The sequence below is a fragment of the Anastrepha obliqua genome, chromosome 5 (genome assembly GCF_027943255.1).
Source record: "Anastrepha obliqua isolate idAnaObli1 chromosome 5, idAnaObli1_1.0, whole genome shotgun sequence".
Taxonomy (NCBI): domain Eukaryota; kingdom Metazoa; phylum Arthropoda; class Insecta; order Diptera; family Tephritidae; genus Anastrepha; species Anastrepha obliqua.
The window spans coordinates 45,206,488-45,226,230 of NC_072896.1; the positions used below are offsets into that span (position 1 = coordinate 45,206,488).

The 19,743-nt window shown below is 37.4% G+C and overlaps 2 non-coding genes and 2 pseudogenes across 2 annotated transcripts; all 4 read right to left on the reverse strand.

Moving 5' to 3' along the window:
• Positions 1-11,902: 11,902 nt before the first annotated feature.
• On the reverse strand, positions 11,903-12,041 carry LOC129249560 (U2 spliceosomal RNA; annotated as a pseudogene).
• A 713-nt stretch (positions 12,042-12,754) lies between these two features.
• On the reverse strand, positions 12,755-12,950 carry LOC129249653 (U2 spliceosomal RNA). Its single transcript, XR_008582695.1, has one exon. It is a non-coding gene; the product is annotated as a U2 spliceosomal RNA (small nuclear RNA).
• A 232-nt stretch (positions 12,951-13,182) lies between these two features.
• Positions 13,183-13,378, reverse strand: LOC129249654 (U2 spliceosomal RNA). The gene has a single exon (XR_008582696.1). It is a non-coding gene; the product is annotated as a U2 spliceosomal RNA (small nuclear RNA).
• A 232-nt stretch (positions 13,379-13,610) lies between these two features.
• On the reverse strand, positions 13,611-13,796 carry LOC129249510 (U2 spliceosomal RNA; annotated as a pseudogene).
• Between the last annotated feature and the right edge of the window lie 5,947 nt (positions 13,797-19,743).

Consider the following 19,743-nt stretch of genomic DNA (forward strand, 5'->3'; position numbering starts at 1 on the left):
TCGTTTTTTTTAGAAGAGTTCTACGCAAAAATACTGTGGATTGCTTAGCCGGAGTTGGACTGATGAGGGTTATTTTTTTTGAAGCGCGGCCGAAGGCCGCCCCACGCGAAAAGGAGTTCTACGCAAAAATACGGTGGATTCTATCGAAACTGAAGAAAAAATTATTATTATTATTATTTTTTTTTTTATTTAATATCTCGAATAATAATAAAAAATAATAATAATAATAAATTAAATAATTACATTACCTCTTTAACATTGTTAACATTATATTTTAATACAGAATGTTGTAATACAGAATTTTGAAAGCAGAATTTTAGAAAGCAGAATTTAAAAAAAGCAGAATTTTGTTTTTAGAATTTTGTACATACAGAATTTCAACACCAACCCGATGGCATCATCAGCCTTATCATAAACCAGATGACTGTTATCTTTGTAAAACGGACGTAAAAGGTCATCATTATAAAACTCGAAAGCACATAAAGTATGCTGATATTACAACTGTTAAGAAACCCGTAGTCTTGAACGATATAATGACTCAACTGCAGGTCATGAATTGAAGGCAGTTCAGCTCATTGCTGATGATGGTCAAACTGATAACATGATGATGAAGAGTACTTTCCGTTTGGTTATATGTCTTCAGAACGATACATTGTATCAAATTCAGATGTTCAGGATCTTTCTCGTGATTTACTTCTATCGGGAAGACAATCTGAAACGCTCGCTTCTCGATTTAAACAATGGAATTTAGTTGATGACGACTTCCGAATTACGTATACCCGGAAAGATGATGATCGAATTTCTTACAGAGAAGTATTCAAAACTGATGAAGAGAATGACAAACTTGTTTATTGCTCGAATGTAAACGAATTATTCTACTTCTTGGACTATTATCACGAATCAAACGAGTGGCGACCTTTCATTAATGGATCATGCGTGAGTAAGTAGAGCACTTATTTATTTCATTCATCCAATATTTAAATTATTTTATTAATTTTTGAATGTAAATGATATTACATATACATATGTAAGTGCATATATATATATATTGTGCTAATTTATTTGATATACATATGTATGTATGTGCATATATAAATACATATGTATGTATATGTATAAATAAATAGAAATGGGAATTACCAAGTGTGATAAAATTAGCGACCGGTCAAAATTACTGGTGGTATTAATTGTTCGAAAGATTTTCCCTCTAAACTTCATTTGATATTTTTTGATAATATTATGGCTTTTTGAAATTTCATGTATTAAATAATATGCCCACTTCCACTTTATTTTTTTTACGTACATATATCGTATGTTATACGACCGATAGTTGTGCTTTGATGGTGTACTTCTACTGAGTACAAAAAATAATTCAGAATATATATCGCGATTTTTTTTTTTTTTTTTCAATTTGCATAAGTGGAGTATAAAGATTCATTTGAACATAATTTTTGAATTGGGAATTATGTTATAAATTATTATGTTATAAAATAATTTTTTTTAATAGGGCATGACGACGACCCTACGTACAGCTGTACAATGCCAAAGAAGCAACGAAGGTCTTGCGTGGTAGGATGCTTTGCGGAAAAGGGTCACACGTTGTACGCCTTTCCTCGACGGGGAGAGGTTCGAAATAGTTGGGCCCTGGCTTGCAACGTGCAACCAGCAGATACTTACAGGCTATATGTTTGTAAGCGCCACTTTAGTCCAGAGCAAGTAACTCGTTTTAAAGTTTGAGATGGGGCTGTTCCATCTTTAAGATTAGAGCCAGTTAGTAGAAGTCGCTCACCTAGTACTGGCTCTAATTGGGTTTGCCCGCCCGTTACCAAGGTATACGTAAATCGTATAGTAGGTGCAGGTTCCCAAAAACAAAAACATCTGTGAGGACTTAGAAATCACTAGCAGTCGCGAACGATTTCCTCAGGCTGCTATTATCGGAACAATTGCGGTGATATGCATTCTTTCTTTGGCAATGTTGATGTCGGTGAAATAAAAATATGTGGTGGCGGTATAGGTGAAACAACGGGTGATAGGTTTGGTGATGGCGCTCTACTTGGTGTCGGTGAAATATGAAATGGCGGAGGAGTTGACGATATATGCAAACCACATATTGATGAACCAGTAGGTGGTGACGATAGTGGCTTTATTGTCGTAGAAGGGCAATTCTGCCTCTCGGATGGCACATTGACTGCGGGTTCTGTATCCTCAACTTCAGAGTCACGCTTTGAGTATAGCGTTTTGATATGTTTGGTTTCCGTTTTTTGCTCTTTTTATGTACATATTTTCAAATATTATTGTGTTATTTCCGGCTAAGAATAGAACAATGCGAAAATGGTTGTAAGAAATAAAGATGCGTTGAAAAATACATAGACATATGTGTATGTATCGTAATGAAGTCTAAACATATTGAATGAAGCAGTTCTCAATGCTGTTAGTGTTTTCTTACTAAAATCACCCCAATTTCATTGTCTCAAAAACAAGGTGGATCATAGCATAATATTGGTTTGGGGGAAAAGACATCCATTATTCCTGCGCAAATGGTGAGGAGGATTTTGATGACTTAGTATTCGATGACATTGTTGAACTGATAGTGAAGATCCTGTAAAATGAACTGCAAATTTAATTCAAGAAGGACTTCAACTTGCAAATAAATTAGGACACCATTTCATCACAAATGATCCCAATGTCGAAAGAGCTGCTGCACAATTACAACGTGAGCTGAATTCTTGTATGGCTTGTTAGAAAGAATTATACAAAGGGGTAGCAAGAATTGGCGAGCAACGGCTCATAACTGAGTTCATAGTTAAAAATGTAGATGCTGAACGTGCAAGAGAAAGACCAGTTCAAAATTATTCCAGCGAGGATAGTTATTGTATACGCGTTCGAAGCAAGCGAATGCGCGTAACTGATAATGACAGCAATTAAATTTATGTTCCTGTATTTATGAATATCACTTTTTTAAAATTTATTTACCTTAATTGAATAACCAATTCGTTAACAATATAACTGTTTAATATAATTTTTTATAGTTCCCGAACTTGCCATACATTTAATTCATATTATTTTAGGATTAGAGTGCAAAGATTTTTTATCTTTAATAACTATGTGTTTAGGCCACACCCTAATATTTAATATACATTTTTTAGCCACCCTAATGGTAACTGCGCCTACCGATCCGACTGTTGCTAACCACCGTTTCCAGTCGCTGCAACGTGAAGGCCGTTAACCCTGGCATTTCCCCGCCGAACAGTTAAAACGTTTACCGTGTTAAACGTTGTTCGGCGAGGTTACTTTCACTTCAATTTGAATTATAACTTTCTCTGCGATTTTAGAACTCAAAGCATCAGGACGTGTCAGCCAGCTAAAGGTAATATGTTATCAATTATTAATTTTACTTAACATAATACGTAAGCAACGTATTGCCATCTATATATACCATTTGTAACGCTTTTAAGGCTATATGTACATACTAGCAAACTCGGCCCCCTTCGCTGGGTACACTAAAATAGAATAGATATGGTTTAGAACAGAAAATATATGAATTTCATATTATTTATTTCTTTATTCTCTATTCAAGCGCTTTGGCATAAACAATATTTTTTGTTTTTCTATTTGTTTTTGAGTAAATATAAAATATAAATTGAAAATCAGGAAAAAAGAAGACTGTTTTTAAATTTCAAATCAACGCATATGAATAAACAATCGTCTTTTTTCCTGATCATCCATGAATTTTTCGTTTCAATTTATATGTTTTATTAAGCATTGGAGCTTTTTTAACCATTATCCATTTATATTTATCAAAAAAAAAAACGAAAAAAATTGTTTTTTCCACGAACACATTATTTCATTCGGATTTCACATTAAATTCTCAAATTTCGTAAGAAATTATTCACTGTTCCAAAATCCACTCCAAAAAAATTCACAAACAATTTTTACATGTTGCACTTACGTTTTTTCCTTATGGCATCCAAATCAGAAAGAAATATTGACACATTGTAACTCACACTGTCAATTTGACAGTTCAGTTCCGCCCCAAGCGTTAAAAAAGTAAGCGACATTATGGCTGGTTCAAAAGAACGCTGTACCCGTTGCCAGTGCTCCGAATTACAACCAAACTTTACGAAACCCATTTTCAATACTTACTTAACAATGTGCGTAAGTTTGGTTTAGTTCGGTGCAAAGACACGGCGGGTCCACGTTTTGGCATATATTTCGAGACCTCAGTCACGGAACGGCATGAAAAATACCCCGTATTAAAGCACTTATCAACAGCTTTCATTTGATACCCATATTATACATACACAACCAAAGGTTACCCGGGTCCACGTTTTGACCTATATCTCGAGACCCCAGTCACGGAGCGGCATGAAAAATACTCTGTACTAAAGCATTCACCAACAGCTTCAATTTGATATCCATATTGTACAAACACATTCTAGGGTTCACGTTTTGGTCTCTATCTCGAGACCCTAGTCACGGAGCGGCATGAAAAATACTCTGGACTAAAGCATTCACCAACAGCTTTCATTTGATACCCATATTGTACATACACATCCGAAGGTTACCCGGGTCCACGTTTTGACCTATATCTCGAGCCCAATTTCCAAAATAAAATATAATCCATGTTACTCGTGGATGATGTAGCTTTCGAATGGTAAAAGAATTTTTAAAATCGGTCCAGTAGTTTTTGAGCCTATTCATTACAACCAAACAAACAAACAAACAAAGTTTTCCTCTTTATAATATTAGTATAGATATATACACTGCAAATAAAATATTAAGAACTATATACTGACACGCCTTTGTGCTTTTATTTTTCAAAAATATATCATCGAAGCGACCGTGGAGGCCCCACATTTTAAACCGCCCATTGCGTCGCACTCCGATGAGAACATGGTCCTTCGAGCCGGATAATAAAAGATCCATTTAAACAGAGCATCAGCAAGCATCAAGCCAGCAAGCACCAAGCAAAGCTGAGATTAACAAAGCACCAAGCCATCAGCAAGTACCAAGCCATCAGCAAACAATCCGTTCCAGCAAAACCAGGTACGTGGATTTATTGCACACTTTTTTTTTGGTGGAAATAAGCTAATTAAAAAAAAAATCAAAAAGGTTCAACGACTCCGTCTGTCCGCAAACAGACAAAACAAGTGCGCGCGGTATTTTCAAGCTAAACCATCTAACAGCGCGTTGTTGGGAATTTTTCAACTTTTTCTTATTCCGTTCCTTTTACTTGTACATTCCCGCTGGGAAGTTGAGTACACAACTACACAAACAACGCCGCAGTAAATTAAAATCGATCCCAGCGCACTTTTTGCATAGGTATATACATACCACTGATTATTGTGTGGGTGGCGAAATCACATACATAAATATAAATATATTATCTTTTTGTCAATAAATATATATAGATACATAATATATATTGTTATTTTAATCTCGGTGGTGCATTTTGGGCTTGGGTCTTGCTGTGAATTCGTCTCCATTTCGCGAAGGAGCATTTTTTTAATACCGCGTAAGTTTTTGTATCCCATACTTACAATATGGATACCTATATTCGTTTAGTCGACGCCGTGACGGAATTCGAAGCCGACTTTAATGGCACTCCGTTAAGTGACCATTCGTAATTCGTAACAGGAGGAGTTGAAAGCAATGTGGGAAAAGGCCAAAGCAGCGTACGACCACTTGCTTTCAACAGAAACTCCTTCTCCTAAGGATCTTGCCGCGATCAAGAAAAGGAATAAAATATGTTACCACACATATTTGCGCGGCATGTCGACGATAGCTGATCTCTCTGCGAGGCTGGAAAAGGCAGACCGGGAAGGCGAAGAACTAGCAGTACGCAAACATAATATTCACCTTCCACCGTGTGATACGGAGGTTTTCAAAGGCGACTACGTATCTTGGCCAACATTCCGCGATATGTTCACGGCCATTTACATATTAAATAAACGCCTTCCCCGGTCGAAAAGCTGTTCCACCTCAACCAGAAAACGCAGGGTGAAGCCAGAGACATCGTGAGGAATGATGGGTTTTCTACGGCGTGGAAAAATCTTTGCGAAAGGTACGAGAACAAACCGATTCTGGTGAACACGCAGCTGAAGATCCTGTTTAACCTACAGTCAATCGAAACTGAATGTGGCAGTTCGATAAAAAAAACTCCAACGAGACATTAATAATTGCATTTCCTCTTTACAGACTCACCAGATTGACATTTCAAACTGGGATGCAATTATTACCTACTTATGCTCCACGAAATTGCCAGAGAGTACTCTATCGCTTTGGGAACAAACGATAGAGAATAAATCTGAAATTTCAAAGTGGACAGACATGGACAAATTCCTTTCCAACAGGTTTCAGACAGGAATTAAAGCCTACAAAGCGCTCAAGGCGCAAAGCTTACAACAGTTCACGGAAACTACACCAAAAAGGATGGGTAACTTTCAGGTAAGTGTCGCCAAACATATGTGCAAATTATGTGTCACTGACGACCACAAATTGCAAAGTTGCCCAAAGTTCCGCAAGTTAAAGGTCACCGATCGAATCGCGTGCGTCAAGAGCAACAACTGTTGCTTGAACTGCCTGTCGTCAGGACATACGGTGTCAAGATGTACGAGCTCGTATAACTGCAGCACATGTCACTCAAGACACAACACGCTCCTGCACATTACAGCAGTTCAACCAAAAGCAGCAGCTCTTAAGGAAAGCAGAGATCCCGCTGATGACCTGCCCTCAACATCCAAGGAGGCCCTAAAACGACTCGATTCCAATAGGCCAACGGATAGCAGAATCCATAATTTTAAATCGTGCTATTCCAATACGGACAAAGGGGTTCTACTAGGAACAGCCATGGTGAATATATTCCAAAATAATGTTAATTTTACAGCACGAGCTCTGATCGATTCTGGTTCTGAGTGTTCGTTCATCACTGAACGCCTCAAAAGTAGAATCAACCTGCCATCTAAACGCTTGCATGCCCAAGTCTCGGGCATCAACAATTCAATATCTGCGGAGGTAAGACAAGCGTGCTCATTACAACTGCGGTCGCCTATCGACCCTTTTGTAAAAATAAACACAATTGCGCTAGTTTTGCCGCAATAAACTGGAAATCTGCCAACTTGCCTAGTAAGCGCAATGACAAGGCAAGCATTTCCAGATCTCACTTTGGCGGATAAGAGGTTCTTCGTCAATGAACCAGTGGACCTTGTCCTTGGCGGAGACATTTATCCCCAAATTATTTTAAGCGGCTTGAAGAAAAATGTACTAAGTACACTTCTTGCCCAAGAGACTGTATACGGGTGGATACTAACTGGCCGAACCGAAACAGTCAGTCCACCAAACAAGATAGTTTCTCTTTTCAGCGAAGTCACACTGGACAAGCAACTAGCTGCCTTTTGGGAATTGGAAGACATCCCAAGAAAAGAAAGGCAGACTGAGGATGACGTGTATTGCGAGGAGTTATATCGGACCACTACGAAGCGCAACCACGATTGAAAGTATGTCGTTACTTTACCCTTCAAACGGGATTTTCCATCAAACATCAAGCTGGGACCATCACTCAAGAGCGCCTGCTCTCAATTCTTCCGGAATGAGACGCGTCTCGCAAAAAATCCGTCCCTGCAAGAGGAATATACTAGAGTGGTGGCAGAATATGAAACGCTACGTCATATGGACAAAATCACAACCAACATATCTGCAGATGCAACTGACCATTATTTTCTACCTCATCATGCCGTCATTAAGGAAGAGAGCACCTCCACCAAAGTGCGCGTGGTATTTAACGCCTCATGCCCGACTGCCAATGGAACGAGCCTCAACGACGTCCTTCATCCAAGTCCGGTATTGCAAGCAGATATGACTGTCCTGATCCTCCGCTGGCGATTATACAAGTATGTCTTCAACAGCGATATTGAGAAGATGTACCGTCAGATAATGATAAGCAATACACATACCAAATATCAGCGAATAGTTTTTCGCACTTGCCCGAAAGACCCAATTAGTCTATACGAATTAAAGACTGTTACTTTCGGCATAAATTGTGCTCCTTATCTTGCGATAAGAACATTACTTCAACTAGCTGATGATGTTGAAAACTCCTTTCCAACAGCATCAAACATACTGTGAAAATGCATGTATGTTGACGACGTTCTTGCCGGGTGTCATAGCATCGACTCTGCAATAACAGCCAGAGACGAAATTATGCAAATTTTGCAGTCCCTGGATTTCCATTGCGAAAATGGACTTCCAACTGCAACAAAATTCCAAAAGGCATCCCAAAAGCCCATTTGCTTAATGAAGATATTTAGATTTTGAAGATACTAGTTCGGTAAAGGCCCTCGGCATAAGATGACAAAGCCAATAAAAACCCACGATGTTCTTTCGAAAAGAGCAATCCTCTCGGCAATCGCCAAACTCTTTGATCCACTAGGGTGTATCGCTCCAATAATAATTACCGCGAAGATTATTATGCAAAACATTTGGTTAGAAGGCACTGATTGGGACGACACCGTATCTGCGGTCACATTAGACCGCTGGCAGACATTTATGCAGAATTATGGGGAAATTGATCATATCCGCATACCTCGTTGGGTGCACTATTCACCAGCAGACAACGCCGAAATCCATGGGTTCTGCGACGCTTCGGAAAAGGCATACGCGGCTGCTGTCTACTTGCGTGTGAAGAAACAGGATCAAGTATACCTCAACCTACTCCTCGCGGAAACCAGAGTGGCACCTGTCAAGACGATATCCCTTCCACGTTTGGAACTATGTGGCGCCGTACTATTAGCAGATATTATAGAAACTGTCACGGAAAATCTGAGCCTCGCACACTTGGATGTTCATCTGTGGACAAATTCGACAATCGTCCTCGCATGGATTTGCAAACCGCCCTGCTCGTGGTCAACCTTTGTGGCACATCGAGTAACCAAAATAGCGGAAAAGGTCGGAAACAATAACTGGCGTCATGTGGACTCGGCATTAAATCCAGCATACTTAGCAAACAGAGGACTTCCGGCCAACGAACTGGTTCACAATTCTTTGTGGTGGCAGAGTCCTTCTTACCTGCAAGAAGACAAGTCACTATAGGTAAAGGTACATGCAACAACAACAATCAATTTCAGCGATATTCTTGATCGTTTTTTCAATTTACCAAGGGCTTTGAGAGTTTTATCATATATTATGAGATTCTCTCAAAGAACCCATTCTAATACGAAGATTGCATTTCAAGCAAAGTCTTGCTTGATTTCACCTGATGAAATTAAAGCAACGACACAACGCTTAATCATAAACAGTCAAAAGTAATACTACGGTGGAGAATACGCGAAATTGAAACAAAAGAAAACAAAAAGTGAGATATTGTTTCTCAATCCATTCCTCGACAAAGATGACATCATGAGGGCAGGCGGTCGTCTGGGCGCATCTCTCAACTTAGCATATAACGAGCGTCATCCTATTATCCTTCCATACAATAGAAGGTTATCGTGCCTTATAACCAAATTCATTCACGAAATATCACAGCATGGCGAAAATCAGCTGATGTTGCGTTTAATTCGAACACAGTGCTGGATTCCGCGAGTTAAAAATATGATCCGATCCATCATCCATAATTGTAAGATCTGCACGATCTATAAAAAACGGTCGCAAACCCAACTTATGGGTATCCTCCCTCAGGTACGAACCACTTTTCCGCGTGCTTCCACCAATACAGGTATAGATTTTGTAGGATGCACGCAATTATTGCGGATGCACGCAATAACACGCTTTCAAAATATGTCCACCAAGCATTAACATGGCACTTCATACCTGCAGCAGCCCCTCATATGGGCGGACTGAGGGAAGCAGGTGTGAAAAGCTTCAAAGCCCACTTCAAAAAGATTGCCTCTGGCCTGAAATACACTTTTGAGGAGTTTAATACCCTCTTATGCCAAATTGAGTCCCGTCTCAATTCGCGACCCTTAAGACCCTCTTCCAATGAGCCAACCGATCTACAGCCTCTCACTCCTGGTCACTTTCTGGTTGGCAGACATCTCCTAGCCCCGCCAGAAATAGAAACCAGCGAGAATCCTGCCTCTATTGTGAATCGGTGGCAGAAATTGAAGGCCATCCATCAAACCTTTTGCAAACGATGGAAAAGGGAATTCCTCATCGAATTCTAAAACGCACAAAGTGAAAATATCAAAAACCTAACATGAAGGTAGGGGACCTTGTCGTCATTAAGGAGGACATCCTACCACCAAACGAATGGAGAATGGAACGAGTGGTAAAACTACATCCACGACCCGACAATCAAGTACGCGTAGTGGACATCACGACACAAAGGGGGCAGGTGACTAGACCACTAGTCAAACTGATTTCTACTTCCACCTCACTTAGAAGTTGAACTATTAGCTGTTTTTGATTGCACAAGAACGCAACCTATAATATGCAGAATTAATTATGAAATTCATGAATCGCAAAATTGCACTAATTACACATAATTGTATATTTTTTTATATATTACCCTTTTATTCAACTTGCCCACTTGTTGCTGGTAGAATATACAGAGACCGTGAACATAACCGTTCTCTGCTCGTACAATGCCTATATATCATACAAGAATTATATTTAACCCGTTATATAATATGTACTTTACTGCATAAATCCACATACATTATACATTTGAAGAAAAGAAAAAATAAAAACCCGTTGCGCCTCAGAATATGCAATGTTCATTTCGTTGCCTATTTGAGAAAAATCACAAATTTTTTCCAATAATTAAAAGCGAAGAAAAATTATCTGTTGATTTCCAAATACACCTATGACGTATCAGTGGCAGGCACCTAGCGAGTAATTACCCACGGATCGTGACATTGCTAACTGAAATAATATGTAATTTAGGAATACACAGTAGGGCTGACGTACGGAACATTTCGCTGACATCCACCAAAATAAACCACATACTGTACATACATTATAGGCTCTTAGGCGCAACAATTTTCCTTTTCAAATATTTATATAAATTATAAGGCTTATCATCAAAGTGATGTTTTTATATAAAGTAATAGTATATATAAAAGCGTGATATAAAACAAAAAAAAAAAGACAAAAAATTAAAACAAGAAAAAAAAAAACATCAACACATTCTACTCCACCCATCTCACTTCGTTGCCGTCTAAACAACGACTGCTTATCCGTATACATGATTCAATTATAATTAAGTCCCAAAAGTCATGCCGAAAATGCAAGCAATTAATTTTACAACGAAATATTATATATTTATTAGTGCAATTATATTAGGTTGCCTTTTTCCTTAATCGTAAGCAAAGTGCCGGTTAAAGACAGTAAAGTTCAAACGGAGTAAGGCAACAAAAACAGCATTTATTCGTTGACTATTTCAAACATAACAATTTTCAATCGTGCTTCCAGTCAATGAAACTAGAATTCTCTGAGCTGAAAAAGGAAGTGCGACGGTTGAAAATAGAGAAGAAAGATTTAAATATTCAATTGGAGGAAGCGAGCACAGTCGTAAATAATTAAAAAAAAAAAAAACGTGTCTAACGGTTAGACGCAATAGAAGTGAAACCTTCCGTAAAACAAACTGAGAGAGAATGAGACGAAAGCAGCATTAGGAGCGGGATAATTATAGGTTCATTATAATATTGCTATAAAGTACATATTTTATGTTCTTCATTTTATTATTATTCATCCTCAATGTTTTCAATTTCAACAAATGATACGAGTGGCTTATGATAGATAAAATATGATACAAATGCTTTGGTTTCGATGTTGTCAAAAAAAAATACCCAAACGGACCGAAGAAACAGACTTACAAATTTCTTCCATTTTCGTCTACTTGTATTCATATAAAAATTTATGTCTCTTCCCACCAAAGCTAAATGTATTTGTATATTTCTTCTTGTATTTATTCAAGGCCGAAATCCCGGCGGTACTGCAATACCGGGCCAACCCGTGGCAGAGGTGGAGAAAGCCCCTAAAGCACTCCGCCCATTTCTAAAAATTAGTTTAACACTTTGATCTTAGCCATAAGGCCGAGAAGCGATAACCATACACAACCAACAAACTACCTTGTGATTACATTTTCTAATAAACCTTTTGAGAATTACAATATTTATACCGATTCACTTAAACACGGCGAGCTGTTTGATTTCATGTTCGTGCCTGTGTATGTGCATTTGTGCGTTCATATCGCCACAGTGCATGACTACCAGCCTTGGCTGAGCACAGTAAGAAAATGTATTCGAGCGTATATATGTATGTATGTACGTTAGTGTGTTTGTACGATTGTGCTCTGCGCTCAGCTTTGTGTCGATTTTACTGTGCGCTGCGCAGGTTGGGGTATTCTTGCAGAATGTAAAGATGATTCACACACTGTCGACCGACTGGGTACAGTTGTCACAAGTGATGATATGTATAATTTTTATATGAAAAATCAAGGCGAATCTTTTGAAGGTGGTAGCAATAACACAGCTGATTTGTTATTTTTTTCTTCCGCCGTGTACATTTGGTTGTCAACACAAAATTGAATTACGAAACGTTTTACTTAGCTTAGTGTATGAATTCACCTTGGAAAAAATTCAATTTTCTTCTATAATCAATTTTAATAAAAAAAAACTGTTTTCAATAAATAATCAGAAATGTCCTACAATGCAAATTTCACTTCAAAAAAAAATTCCATTTTCGTCTACATGTATTCATATAAAAATTTATGGCTCTCCCACCAAAGCTAAATGTATTAGTATATTTCTTCTTGTATTTATTCAAGGCCGAAATCCCGGCGGTACTGTAATACCGGGTCAACCCGTGGCAGAGGTGGAGCAAGCCCTTAAAACACTCCGCCCATTTCCAAAAATCAGTTTAACATTTGTTGTCCTCCGACGGAGGATCTATCAGATGTTAAGCTGATAAGAACAGATACCACACTACCTAGTTCAATAGATTTTCTAATAAACCTTTTGAGAATTACACGCTCACAAAAATTAATGTACGAAATATTTATACCGATTCACTTAAACTGACTTTCAGTATCTAAACCAAAAAACTGTTTTCAATAAATAATCAGAAATGTCCTACAATGCAAATTTCAAAAAAAAAAAAAATTCCATTTTCGTCTACATGTATTCATATAAAAATTTATGGCTCTTCCCACCAAAGCTAAATGTATTAGTATATTTCTTCTTGTATTTATTCAAGGCCGAAATCCCGGCGGTACTGTAATACCGGGTCAACCCGTGGCAGAGGTGGAGCAAGCCCTTAAAACACTCCGCCCATTTCCAAAAATCAGTTTAACATTTGTTGTCCTCCGACGGAGGATCTATCAGATGTTAAGCTGATAAGAACAGATACCACACTACCTAGTTCAATAGATTTTCTAATAAACCTTTTGAGAATTACACGCTCACAAAAATTAATGTACGAAATATTTATACCGATTCACTTAAACTGACTTTCAGTATCTAAACCAAAAAACTGTTTTCAATAAATAATCAGAAATGTCCTACAATGCAAATTTCACTTCAAAAAAAAATTCCATTTTCGTCTACATGTATTCATATAAAAATTTATGGCTCTTCCCACCAAAGCTAAATGTATTAGTATATTTCTTCTTGTATTTATTCAAGGCCGAAATCCCGGCGGTACTGTAATACCGGGTCAACCCGTGGCAGAGGTGGAGCAAGCCCTTAAAATACTCCGCCCTTTTCCAAAAATCTGTTTAACATTTGTTGTCCTCCGACGGAGGATCTATCAGATGTTAAGCTGATACGAACAGATACCACACTACCTACTTCAATAGATTTTCTAATAAACCTTTTGAGAATTACACGCTCACAAAAATTATTTATATCAACATATAATATAACGCTTCGTAACTAAATAACTTTTAGGCCAGCGATGACAGCATGGCGCGGTAGCCGAGCGACTAGCAATGTGAGCTTCCGATCCAAAATCCTTGGTTCGAATCACAAGAAAAAATAAAAGTTATTTTTATTTAGTTCGTCGCTACGTTTATATCAACATATAATATAACGCTTCGTAGCCAAGAGGGTCGCTTTTTCGTTTCACTTTTCCTCAAATCACTCCCAACGATTCTAAAGAAGTTTTCACTTCAAAAAAAAAAAATTTACCGCCGGTTAAATTCAAAAAATAGTTTTCCCCGATATGTCTTATTTTTAATTGACGAAACAATCCATTTATTATAGATCGAAAGGTGATGTGGTCATGGAAAGACATATCAACTGCCATATGTTTGAACGCAGCGGGACCCCGGGCATACAGCCATTTGTCTGACAAGGGATTTCCGCTTCCTTACGAGGCTACACTGCAGCGCTGGTATCGCAAAAGTAATATAAGCGAGGGTCTCCTAACTGCTTCAATCATGCAATCAATGAAACAAAAGTCTGAACTTTGTGATTATGACAAAATTTGTGTTCTTGCTTTTGATGAAATGAAAGTCGTCGAATATGATTTATCAGGAGACCACGTGCGAAAGCCTGCGAACTACGTTGAAGTAGTAATGACACGTGGCTTACAAAAATCATGGAAGCAGCGCATGTTTTATAATTTTGATTGCCAAATATTGGCAAATAGTTTCAATTCGACGCTCGTTTTATGAATGAAAGTACTTTGCCCCTACAAATATGAGCTCGAACTTATGAATGAATTTTTTGTTTTTGTACCATATAATATTCTAAATTGCGACTAAAAAATCATGGCCGCTGCGACTGCGTTTACGAATGTATTAATTAAATTTAAATGTAAATTAAAATTAAATTAGACAAAACTGAATTTAATTGGTTAACTTTTTAAGCTTATTAGCTTTCAGCCGGGCCTGATTTTGTTCATAACCCTCCTGGGCTAACCATTTTGCGTTTTTAAACAGCAAAACAGTAATTAATGACTCCATTAATTCTTTTCGGTGCTCAAGACATTCTGCAGCTTTTGAAAACCATTCCGGGAAAACCTCCTCTGTCTTTTTGGCTATTGCTTTCATCATTAAACCCCGAAGTCCGTGCACATGAGCAAATTTCTTGAAGAGTTCTTTGTACCAGGCTATTCATTTGCAATCGGCAAACGTCAAATAATTTGTCATCTGGGTTTATTAGCCTCAGATCGGTACAGCCTTTATAATTCTTTGAGCGATCAATGCCTCGGAATATTTCTTCAAATCCCCTGGCGTTTTTACCATCGCTGTACAACATTTCTCGCAGCTGGACTAGAAAATTGTTGTGTATTTTTGGCAAGTTACTCCAAAGGTTCCAAGTTTTTAGTGCTTGGTTCTTTTTCAGTAAGATTCCAATCCAAGTTGATGTCATCGTCATTTTCACAGTTAGATTCTTTATTTTCAAATTTCTGACGTAGGATCTTCAATCGAGCAACTATAAATTGGACTTCATATGCTGTAGGGTGTGTGTTCATGTCATGGTTTGCCCGGATTTTATAAAAAAAATGTTCCAGTGCATCTTGGTTCAACTTTCCAAGTAATATAAATTTTAAATCTTTGTGGGTTTGAAAGAGTTCTGTGCTAAGTTCTATCATTAGTTAATTGTGATTATAAAAGCACGAAAACAAAATGAATGTTTATTATTTGGAAGTTGAACTGATGCTAAAAATTCGATATGTTCCCTAAGCCTGTTCAACTTTCCCTCAAACCCTGGCCATATTGGACACTTCAAAGGGTTATTACTCTTCAGGCCCTTACAGTCAAACTCATCAAATAAAGCATTCATTCGTTTTACAAAAAGCTGGGTTGGTTTAGCGCAATTCAATATACATATACGTATCTGATCCTAATAACCCTTACTTAAAAAGCATGTCTATACCAGCAGCCACTGAATTGCTGAGTACCTGTGTCGCCCGGGAAACACTCATTTTTTCAAAACTATTGGAATATATATGAGCCGAAGTGAGTTTCGGGCATATTTTAAAATTGATATTATCCTTATCAATGGAAACAAGTTTTCGAATAACTTTGAAGCTAGCAATACCATCATTAGTCTTCAAATCATGTTTTAATAAATTGTTCCTCACAGATTTTGATAAATGACAATAGTCGTACATACAAAAAATCTTTTTCCCATTGAAAAAAATGTACGGATTAGTCTCTGTGATATGCATCACTTTAAACAATTGAACATTAATCGGGCCTTGATCACAAATGATCGCTTTAACATTTAAACCTATTTTTTCTACGGCTTCTATATTACTAAATAAAATATTTTTTAATTGTGCTTGAGGTACGCCTCCTTTTGCGAGATAATATACTTACATACTTCCAATCTCCTGCAATGGCTTTTACCATGAAAAAACAACATTTGTCTGCAATAAACATCTTCCTGTCATTACCACCGCTGTCTACGAAGCCATCTATAACATCCCTACTTTTGTTGTAAACAAGATCACTTTTGACGGAAATTTCGTCGAAAATTATTTCGCAGATTTTCTGCCTTTCAGACATTTCGTTTACTATTTTTTTTAAGTTTTCTAAAACCTTCGCATCAATTCCTGGTCTAACATACCTAATTGGCCGCCAGCGCATCAACGATTTTTTATGGGGCAGTGCAAATTTGAGGTCATCACGCATAAAACTATACGCTTTGGTCGACATATAATTCAAATTTTGGGCCAAGTTTTTCTCCTCTTCTGTATATGTGTTAATTTTGCTAACTATCATCCTAGCAAAATTTATTGCATCTTCGCTTGCATTTTTCGAAGCTACAATTGCCCTTTTTTCTAAATTTGAATATTGCTTTTTCAAAATTTCCACTTCCTGTTTCAGCTGCATAATTTCTTTGTCCTGTTTGTTGGCATTACTTTGAAAAGAACGTGCCACCTGAGCGAAATGTTCTTGGTCGTAGACCAAATCATCGCTACCTCGTATGTCAAAACGCTGCCTATTTTCTTCCAAAATTGAAAATCTTTCAAACTCTTCTAATGTCAAGTCCTCGTCCAGATTAGGCCTGATATAAGTCCGCTGAACAGGCTGAAGGATCAACTCCGAAGAGCCACTATTACTAGAACTACTAAAACTGTTTACATTTAATTTTAATTTTGGAAAAGCCCCATCCAAAAGTCTTTTTTTTGAAATGTACTTTTTTTCAAAGTGACGTTCACAAATGAAAAGCTTCTTGTGGACGGGAAATGGCATCTTTACATTGCACGCTAAAGCCCACGTGTTGAAGGCAACTTCCGTTTTAGGAAATGCGAACAATATTGAATTGCTATCGGATTTGCAATCCTCGATGCAGCAACACCGATTTATTTTTTTTCATGGCATTCGGAGCATCATCAAATCCCAACAATCAAATCCAAATATTTTTTTTTTATTAATAAAAAAAATTTTTCTAAAATATTTTGCTATAGAAAATAAGAAATAAACATTTGCTTAAGTAATACATATTGCCATACAGCATAAACTTTCGTTTTCAGTATGCACACTTGACAGTGAATTTTTTTTTTTTGCAATATACAGTTAGTAACATAAATAAGTATACAGGAGCCTGATTTATCGAATTGTTTGATGCTAACGCTTTCCTTAATATGTAATCAAAATATTTTCCACATGGTAATTGTATACTGGGAAAAGCTTTTATATGCGCCTTCATTTAGCTGTAAATTTTAGGTACCGTTATCCACGCTTTGCTTTGCCTTTGATGCCAGCGAAATTTATGTCACAAAAGTTAGTATTCAGCAAAGGATTGCTCAGTTAGCATAACATTTATTTGGGGCGCAATGTTAGGAAAAAGCCCTTCGTGAAAAATATGACCAAACGGTTTAGAACCAAGTCATATGTATTTTCTGATGAGTATAAGTTCAGTATCTATGGATCTGATGACCGTGAAAAAGTTTGGAGAAAAATTAACGCGGAATTGAATCAAAACAATATGACCGGCACTGTGAAGCATGGAGGGGGCTCTGTGATGGTTTGGGGATGTATGGCTGCGAACGGGGTTGAAAACTTGGTATTTATGGGAAATATTATGGACCGATATGGTTATTTAAATATTTTGAAAAATATTTTAAAAGAAAGCGCTACGAAATTGGGCCTTGTAGGAACGTTTATCTTCAAGCAGGATAATGACCTCAAGCACACATCCAACATTGTACGAGAGTGGCTGTTATACAATGTGCGAAAACAGCACCCCCACAGTCTCCGGATACCAACCCAATCGAACATTTATGGGAACATTTAAAGCGGCAAATACGTAAACATCCGATTAGAAATAAGGAGCAACTGAAAAATGTCCTTCAATAGGAATGGAATAAAATATCACCAGCTGTAACTGAAAAGTTTAATGTTATCCTACCAAATACTAGGATTTTTTTTTAATTATGTTTTTAATTTCACAAATGAATAATGTGATGAACTGTATACTTACTTTTGAGACATGCATTTTTATAAAGTTTTATATGAAAAGCTATAATTTTGTTCCTTTTTAAAATTTTGTCATTATTTGAATTAAATATTATTTTTGTATTTCATTCATGTATATTAATGATTATCAATTTCGTTATAACTTAGATGGTTTGAAGTAATCGATTAGGGCAAAATTGAAAACGTATCCGGTGTATACTTACTTCTATTACTAACTGTACATACATATATCGTATGTTATACGATCGATAGTTGTGCTTTGACGGTATATTTGTACTTCTACTGAGTACAAAACATAATTCAGAAAATATAACGCGAATTTTTTTTCTTTTTTTTTTTCAATTTGCATAAGTGGAGTATAAAGATTCATTTAACATAATTTTTGAATTGGGAATTACATGTTGATGAATTATTATATGTTTATAAATTATTATGTTATAAAATACACCTTTTTAATAGGGTATGACGATGGCCCTACGTACAGCTGTGCAATGCCAAAGAAGCAACGAAGCTGTTGCGTGGTAGGATGCTTTTCGGAAAAGGGTCATACGTTTTACGCCTTTCCTCGACGCAGAGAGGCTCGAAATAGTTGGGCCCTGGCTTGCAAAGGATAAACGCGAGTGAAGTCAAATCAATGTATGATTTGACAGACGTGGTAACCAAACCAGGAACACATGAAAAATGCCTTAAATTCTCGGAAGAAGCTGGCCTCTTGAGGAAAACAATGTTGTGTGTAGTACATAAGACACAAATGCGACTAAAAATAGGCAACAACAAAGTTGGGTTCTTCGTGTGCTCCCGCGGCTAGTGCAGGTGCCATAGGCACTTGGTTTGAGAACGCGCGACTAGATCTTCCACGTATTTTTTACTTAATGTTTTGGTTCGCATACCGCCCGCCTCATGAAACGGTGCAGCGCGAAGATTTTATAACGGATGGGACCGTCCTATCATCAAGAACGCTATCTGACTGGTGTAACTACTGCAGGCAGGCTGTGGTAATATACCACTTAGATCATCAAGCAGTTCAAGGGAGAATTGGCGGCACTGGAAAAATTGTTCAAATTGATCAAAGTAAATTTGGAAAAAGAAAGTACAGCAAAGGTAATAATGGACAAAATTTGTAACAGCATTATCTGTGACTTATCTTATATTTTCCAGGGAAGAGAGTTGAAGGACACTGAGTACTTGGGATGATAGAGGGTGAAAAAGAAGACCTCGGTTTGGAGTTGTGTCCAGGCAATGTAAGATCCGCCGAGGTTCCAATGCATCTAATAAGAAAACATGTAATTGAAGGCACCACCATCCGTACTGATTGCTGGCGAGCGTACGACTCCCTGTCGGAGTATAGGTACGTTCACCAAAAGGTGAACCGC